At 34.9% G+C, this 8,880-nt stretch overlaps 1 non-coding gene across 1 annotated transcript; it reads right to left on the reverse strand.

Annotated features, from left to right (window-relative positions):
* Nucleotides 1–8,090: 8,090 nt before the first annotated feature.
* LOC115943403 (U6 spliceosomal RNA) lies at nt 8,091–8,196 on the reverse strand. Its single transcript, XR_004077981.1, has one exon. It is a non-coding gene; the product is annotated as a U6 spliceosomal RNA (small nuclear RNA).
* Nucleotides 8,197–8,880: the final 684 nt, after the last annotated feature.

Raw genomic sequence — 8,880 nt, forward strand, 5'->3', positions numbered from 1 at the left:
ACAGAGAAACATCTACAAATGCATATGTAGGAATTTACTGAATGTAAAATGATAGCAGCATCTGCTAATATGTTTGTTTATTGAAAGTAAACTTTGAGTCATGTATAGATAAGGATACTATAAATACAAAGCTCCCCTAAATTCTCCTCGTCTGATGTGACTTCCATATTCGCTAGAAAGAAAAGTTTCACGTGTTAATTTTCTTTTATATGCATGTATATATTGCCCTTTTCAGGACTCTACCAATGTGCATTCTTGCATCTTCTATTCGAAAACTTACGTTACTCTCGATGCTATGAAAGTGTGTGGTGGGAGAGCTGGGTATTGTCGAAGCAAATGAAAAATGAATTTTAATTTGAGATGAAAATTAAATATTTTCTTCAAAATTCTGGGGAGATTGCTCTTAGAAATATTCTTAGAAATACTGTCTTTGGTGCCAGAGAATTGATTCTTCTACCTGAGTGGCTATGTGTTGAAGGACTTGTAAGTATTCTTTGGTGCAGTCTTCAATTTGGTGAATAAGTATTCATTTCTCACTGCACTTTTCACACTGCAGAGGTGCTCCCAGCACCGTTTGCTTTCAGGAGCCTTCAGCGCTTGGTCCTTGGATCTCTGCCCATATGGATGCATAATCTGGTTCCTACAGCTTCTACGTTTGTTGGAAAGGCATGGACCAGAACAAGCCCACAATAACGTGAGCCACAGAGATTTTGTAAGGATCAGATGTGAGGATTTCCAAGAAAGAATTGTAACCTTGATGCCCATGGTTGACTTAGACTCACAAATATGTTTTGTTTGCCCATCAGGATGTACTATTACCTTTTTAAAATATAAATACCTTGGCAAAAACGTGCACTGTCTAGTTTGACAGAGGCCCACCATCTTCAAGCATTTGTGAAACCAGCCTGGCAAACATGAGACTTGCAATCCTGATCCACGGTGCTTAGCCTTTTAAATATGCTAAAAATAGAATGAGCATCCATTTTGGAATTTAATACTCTGCCTACCTTGGTAATTACTTTAAGAAAATGGAAAGTCAAAAATAACAAATTTCTAGCATGTAAATGTTAAAACATGGAAATCTATGAAAGCAACACTTAACCAAACAATTGTTGAATGATGGATAAATGAATGAACATATGAGTTAATAAATTATTTTGAATGTACAACATTTAAATAGGGTATTATATTGTATTAAAATAGAAAGGAACTACATATTTAAATAATATTTTAATAGTCTTCTGTGCCAAACACTCTAAATTTATAGACAATAACAGTATATATCACATAGAAATTTCTCATTCAGACCAAAAAACTCTTTCATTTTCTTTAATCTATTAGCTAGTAAACTATTGAAAAGGGTGGTTGATTTTTTAAAATTTTGTAATTATTCTTCTTATTCTCAATTACAGCTTCTGATTAAAGCTGTTTCTTGATGTGAAATTGGATATTAGAACAGAATATAAAAGTAGTTTTAATAAATAAATATTTTATTTTATAGGATGTCCACAATGTATGATTTTTATAGCAACTGTGAGTAAAATAATTTGGGGGGGTTAATGCAATTTCTGTTGTCTGAGGTATACATTACTCTGACAATGGTACCTGCTTGGAAATCTTTAAGTATAATATTAAAAATTTGGAAATAAATCATGCCATGTTATATTCTTGAATGTAGGTGCAGAACATTTTCTGAGCAATTGAAAACCATTAGCTGAACATTAACTTATATGTGTTTGTTTATGTTTTCATTTCTTTTATTTACTTAAATAGGAAAGAGAAATTTTATATCTGAACGTAAAGTACAACTAAAGGCTTAAGGTTAGCAAAATAAGACACTCTAAAAGTATTACCAGAATTGTTAGAAAGTACGGAAAATGAATTTGTATTAAGCAGTTTTGGCTATTTTAAATATTTTCAAAGATTATTAAAATTTATCTTGCAAAGGAACTATGATTTGTCTTTTATTTAGGAAATCCATGTTCTCTGTTTACACTCAAAATTAAATGTTATTTGTATGACTGATAAAATTTATGAAACTCCAATGGCCTGTTTACCAATTTAGTTTGTTAATAAAACATTTTATATTTTTATGGATTATTTCATATAAGTTAATCATCAATTGTCAATAAATAAGTCATTATGAATTGTTCTTCTGTAATTAAATCTATAGTTAGGGAAAATATACAATTAAGTTTTTCTTATCTTGATTCAGATCTCAAAAGTATTCCATGTTGAAAAAAATCCCATGGGTACACCAAGATAGATGAAAATTGATACGATTATTATAAATTAGCTTTGTTAAATACCTCTTTAACTTTACTGAGCTTTCAATTCTTGAGTTTATTAAAAATATTTTATAAAAGTTGATATCTATGCTTATGTTTACTTTTAAAAAATGGAATATGCTGTTATTTGGGAATTGTTCACAATAGATGTTTTAGAGTTGAGGGTTTTTATCATCATAGAAAAGAAAAGCTATCTCCATTTTGTGGTGTCTTAGCTTTAAAAGCCCTGTACGAGTTGAAAATCCTCAATTAGATTAGGGTAATGAAACAAAACAAATTATGTATATTTCTGCATGTCTCTGGTCTCTTATCTGCTTTTCTAATAAATCTGAAGGAACACTGCATTTGTCTTTTTACTTAAACAGGGAAAAGAAAGAGCAGAACGCATTACTAAGAATGGATAGACCCTTGTATAGTTTGTATGGTTCAGGAAAATTAAGTGAGCATAATTTTTAAAAACTCTTTGAAAGGATAGTGTTACATAAAAAAAATAAAAATCACACTTAATCTCAAATCCTTATCACTAACAATAAAATAACCACATTCAAATATATGAATAAACTATATAAGAAGCATCATAGAAACAAATATGTTAAGTACATTCATAACACATTTTGTAAAGATTGATCAAATTATTTTAAAGTCTTCAGTGTTGAAGAACAAAAATTTAACTGAATAGATTTGAAGATGTAATTGGCTTTACGCAAGGACTCATGAATCTACCAGCATCCCCTCTAGTAGACAGGCTCTCTGAGGAGCTGTGCAAAATGGAAGGTTTTTATAGCAGAAGAAGGGGGTGAGGGGAGAAAGTCATTAGCAAAAGAAAAGAAAAGATTGTTTTGGGCCAGGCATTATTATGCAGATTATCTCACTGATGCTGATCAGGAAATTTCAGATTGACTTTTGAAAGGTCACACTTCTGGGAGAGTCTAAAATTACAATTAAGTCATGAATTGCCGTCCTGGGGGCAAATGACTCCATTTGGGGCCTATTGTTTCTTTCCCAACACTATTTAAAGTAAGTTTTTTGATTGATAAGAATAAAATGCCCTTTGATAAAGCCAATCTACAGGTAGAAGTTGTTTGTTTCCAAACTGTAGAGAAAAAAAAATTAGAAATGAGTGTAGACATCCTCTATATTTGGTCCAACTTTTTTTTTTTTAAAAAGATTTAGTTATTTATTTGCGAGAGTGCGCACGAGCAAGCGCACGCATGAGCAGGGGGAAGGGCAGAGGGAAAAGGAGAGAGAATCCTCAAGCAGACTCTGCTTGGCCTGCAGAGGCCCACACGGGCCTTGATCCCGGGACCCTCAGACAACATTTTTAAAATTTAGTTGTCAGTGTGCAATAATTAATACCTTTAATTTTGGAGTGTTCTTATTTGCCCATGTTTAGGGACCTTTAAATGCTATAACATGGAATTATTAATGTTAAAAAGAAACTTCAAGGCTTCTTTTGAGATAGCTGAGGTTTTAGCTAGAATTCATACTAAAAATTCCTGTAGCATTATTTTCTGCCAGAACTCTGTAATCCAAAGTGGAAATGAAAGAATTCCCTTGCTTTGGCTTTGCCTCTCCTAATGCATTTAGAAAACTGAGGAATTAAGAGTAGATGACATTTATATAGTTTATTTATATAAAATTTAAAATCCAAATTCACAAAGACATTTCATCCATAGTAGGTATTCTACAAGATGGAAATGTTACTGTCCATGCCCTCTGTATTTCTCACCTGTCTGAGATCTATGCTGAAAGTCTATCAAGTGCTTCTTGAAATGTGATTGCTGGACCAGCAGCATCAACATCACAAAGGAACTTGTTAGAGAGGTTAATTTTGGGGTCCCTCCCCCAGATCCATTAGATAGGAAACAGGGAGGGTGAGACCCTCTTGGCATTGCCAAGGTATTATCGAATTCACCTCAGTACTAGCTCTTTGCTACTCTGCGTTGTTCACACCACCTGAGAGCTTGGGAGGCAAGTGGACTCAGGCCCCACCCCCAGACCTATTGAATCAGAATCTGCATTTCAACAAGATCCCCAGGAGATCTACCCACACAGGAAAGTTGGATTAGCCTCTGTAGCTGATCCTTTGAGAGGAACCTGCAAAAACTAATATGTGAACAACACAATGAGCCAATGAGAGTAGGTGACACAAGTAGCCTCAGGCGGCAAGTCTGTGGCTACCATCTGGGAGGGAAATTGCCCCAGTTCACCTTGTGGCCGAAATTCAAGCCCTCTTGCCTCTCACCACCCACAAAGCAGACCCTCCCGCTCTGTGTTCTTCGGCACCTGGATAGTTGACTCTCTGTGAACTCTATACCTAAGAGTGCCTTGCATTGGAGGGTATACAATGACACATAAGGTAACCAAATTTAGGTAGATGACATGTTCATTGTCACTTTATTAAGTAAATTTATTTTGCTAACCCATACTTCTAAAAATCACATTTTGATAGTAATTATTTTTGATCAAGTTTATCCAATAAATTTACCAGATCATGTTCGAAAATCAACCTGGATAATCCTGATAGTTTAAGCAAAACACTCAGTTTCCTGATTTCATTTTGGCAAATAGGTGTCTTGATGTATTCTTTTCTGACTGAGCCAACTTATCCCCAATACATTTCTAACGTTTTATTTTTCTGGGTGCAGCTGACTTTGAGTATTATAAGTGTGGCTGAGAACCTGTCAGAACCAGTGGTGGTATATTAAGTAACCGAAGTCTGTCATGATTATTTCTTTGTGTTTCAGACTGGGTAGAAGAAAGTTAAGACAAATTTTCAGAGTTGTTTTAATTTTATATAGTACATTATCAATATTAACTATATATAGTACCCTAGAAATAGAGAATATAATTATTAAATATGTCAAATATTAACTAGTAATATTAAATACTAATTGGATATTGACGTTTTTATTCAATATATTTGAAGTTAAACATTAAGAAGACTGTTGACACAAACACACGTCCCTTGGTATTTTGTGAGGGTGATGGCAGAGACCGCTGGCTGTCTACCTACTATCTCCTAACTTAGTTCTTCATTAGAGACGGAGCTCTGATTTCATTCGGGTTGGCTACGTGCCTCGCTGAGAGACCACTATTTCCCAACCGCCTGAACCAAGTGTCACGTGCCCTAAATTCTGGCCAGTGAGAAGTAAGTGAAATGCTGTGTATAAGGTTTCTTAGTAGGTGTCTTAAAGGTGTCTTAAAGGAGCTGATTCAGCTGGAAGAATTTTTTTTTTCTTCTCCCAATTGTTTTTTTTTTTTTACGTAAGCTCTACACCAGACGTTGGGCTTGAACTCACAACCCCAAGATCTACCGACTGAGCCTTCCAGGTACCCTTGCTTCCCCCAATTGTATTTCATGATGTCTAGAACACAGATGGGACGCCCCATGTGGAAGCAATCCTGTTGTGAATTTCAGAGTGGAAGCCACATTTGTTGAGAATGGAGGAGCATAAAGATAGAAGGAGGCTGGATCCCTGATGACTTTGTGGAGCCTCCAAATCTGCCCTGGATTTCCTACCTCTAGACTTGTTCACTCAAGTGAAAAATCTTTGTGTGTTTAAGCAATGAAATTTTAGATTTTCCATTAAATGTAGCTGAATCTTATCTGATATAGGGAGAGAAGAGAGACTGAATGGAAATAATTGATTTACCTAAACATGATTCAATAAACTTGGGAACTCATTTTCTTTTGGCTAATATTTTAAAAATGGATAGACCTGAAGACATTTCAGTGTTTTCTTTCCTTCTTTTTTTTTTTTCTTTTTTGAGAGAGAGAGCATGCTCACGAGTGGTGGGGAGGGGCAGAGGAAGAAGGATAGAGAGAATCTCAAGCAGACTCCAAGCTGAATGCGGAGCCTGAGCAGGACTCGATCTCACCACCAGGAGATCATGACCTGAGCCAAAATAGAAGTCGGACACTTAACCAACTAAGCCACCCAGGTGCCCCAAGACACACATTTTTATTTTTTATTTTTTTAAAGATTTTATTTATTTATTTGAGAGAGAGTAAGTGGGAGAGAGCATGAGCGGGGGAAGGGGCAGAGGGAGAAGCAGACTCCCCACTGAGCAAGGAGCCTGATGTGGGGCTCGATTCCAGGACCCTTAGATCATGACCTGAGCCGAAGGAAGATGCTTAACCACCCAGGCACCCCGAGACACACATTTTTAAATGTTGCATACTACTTCTACCACTTCATCCTCTGTTCCTCTGAACAGTGTGATCAAATTGATATGTTCCCTTAAGTCTGAAAGATTCAATATTTTGTTCCACTCTAATAGTCTGAGGCATACTCTCATTTTTCAGTTAATTAATATATAGGTAAATAAAATTTATTTTCCTATTTATCCAATGAATTGCTATCATAATCTGAAACTGTTCTTATGCTGACTCAAATAGACTTGAAAATGAGTAAAGCTGTGTTTGACAAACACAGGAAATTACAGAGGTTTCAGCATGTGACAAAGAAGACAATGTTATGGTTTCGGTGTATGACAAATGGTGATTCCATATGCTAATAAACTCAGTTGGATTTCTGCTTTTTTACATTAGTGGCTATATAAAAATGCATTTTAAAAATTACCTCAGTGAATTGGCTAGGACTTGCCTTAGAGCATTTGGTAACAGAAATAAAGTGGCTTAGACAATGTAAAAGCTTATTTTCACTAATGTAAAACAAGCTCAAAATCTTGGAATTGTATGGATGCTGGTTTTTTGGGTTTTTTTACTGTTTTTTAAAACATTTATTTTAGAATTGCCATGAAGGGGAAGCTTTACAGATTTGAATCCATTAAGTCTAAACATTTCTCCGGAGGAAGAGATATCCAAAAGTAAGTCACAAAACAAATAAGAATATCGGGAAAAAAAAATAAACATTTGTGAGAGATAATACATTACCGTTACTAATATACTAATGAATTTCATAAGTTGATATGAAAATAATAAATTACTAAGTAAAATGGGCAAAGAATATAAACAGATCTTTCACAGAAGAAAGGACAGTTAAATTTCAAAATGAAAATATTCTAATCTCACTGATAGATTTAAAGCAATGAAAAATTAAACATCTGTTTACTACTATATTTCTTTCATTCAAACTCAATTAATTTTTCAAGTACATATGTTCAGGAAAAATTATGGAGAAATAGAATCTCTCATAAATTACATCTGCAGGCTAAGGTGTAGCTGGCAAATGTTTTGAAAAAAATTTATGAATACATTGCTATATTCAAATCAAGACATTTTACCCAAAATGTAAATTTGTGACTTCTTTTGAAAAATTGACAGTTCTGGTGACACTGAGTCTATATTCTCAAAGTCTGCCCATTGGCTAGAAGTGGAAAGTGGCATTCAGTGCCCTCTGCCAAAGCCAGCACCCTCTGAAGCTTGCCCTTCCTGTCTCAGACAGGAAGACTTCAATTATCATTTATTAGGACATTTGTACTTTCTTTCTTTCCTTCCTTCTTTCTTTCTTTCTCTTCCTTCCTGCCTTTCTTTCTTTCTTTCTCTTCCTTCCTTCTTTCTTTCTTTCTTTCTTTTCTTTCTTTCTTTCTTTCTTTCTTTCTTTCTTTCTTTCTTTCTTTCTTTCTTTCTTTCTTTCTTTCTTTCTTTCTTTCTTTCTTTCTCTTCCTTCCTGCCTGTCTTTCTTTCTCTTCCTTCCTTCTTTCTTTCTTTCTCTTCCTTCCTTCTTCTTTCTTTCTTTTTCTTCCTTCTTTCCTTCCTTCCTTCCTTCCTTCTTTCTTTCTTTCTTTCTTTCTTCTTTCTTTTCCTTCCTTCCTTCCTTCCTTCCTTCTTTCTTTCTAAATATGGAATGCTTCATGAATCTGCATGTCGTCCTTGCACAGGGCCATGCTCCTCTTCTCTGTATTGGTCCAGTTTTCGCACGGGTGCTGCTGAAGCCAGCACTGTACTATTATTTTCTGAAGGGAGGTTTAAGAGGAGAAAAGAAACAGGTTTTCTGTACTTTCACTTTTTCAAAACAATTTCAGAATAATTTAAAAGGGCTGCTTTTTTCAACCAACGTGACTTCTTTATCTTGATTTCTTTCCTGACCCCTGCAGGCATTGACGTTTGTAGCTACTTGTGCTACATGAGTTTCAATATAAAATGAATTATTTTGCCATTTGGCATACAATCTACTTGACTTCTTCCCTGTGTTCATTGTTTATTGTTTTCTCTCTTCTCCCCACATTGGAGTGTAAGCTCCATCAGAATGGTGCACAGCACATAAAGGGAACTCAATAAATGTTTTCTGAAGAAATTTATTGAGTGCCTACTATGAGCAAACATTCCAGAACGCTCTTTTCACAAATATTATCTCATTGAAAATATTAACATTACTTCCAATTTAAGCATTATTATTCCTATTTACTAATAAGAAAACTGACGCAGATAGAGGTTAGCTGACTCAAATAAGCTCAGACTGCTAGGTTTCCAGAGAGCCAGGATTTAAATGCAAGTCTGAACAATGATTGCACCCTGAACATTCCTCTTCAAATGTCTTTCCATATCCGTAATACAATGGAAAAAAATGTTTAGGACTTCTTAATCCTAAAAGAAAATTATGCATCCTGTGAATCTAGGTTGCTT

The sequence above is a fragment of the Leptonychotes weddellii genome, chromosome 13, assembly GCF_054177405.1.
Source record: "Leptonychotes weddellii isolate Sample4059 chromosome 13, ASM5417740v2, whole genome shotgun sequence".
Lineage (NCBI taxonomy): Eukaryota > Metazoa > Chordata > Mammalia > Carnivora > Phocidae > Leptonychotes > Leptonychotes weddellii.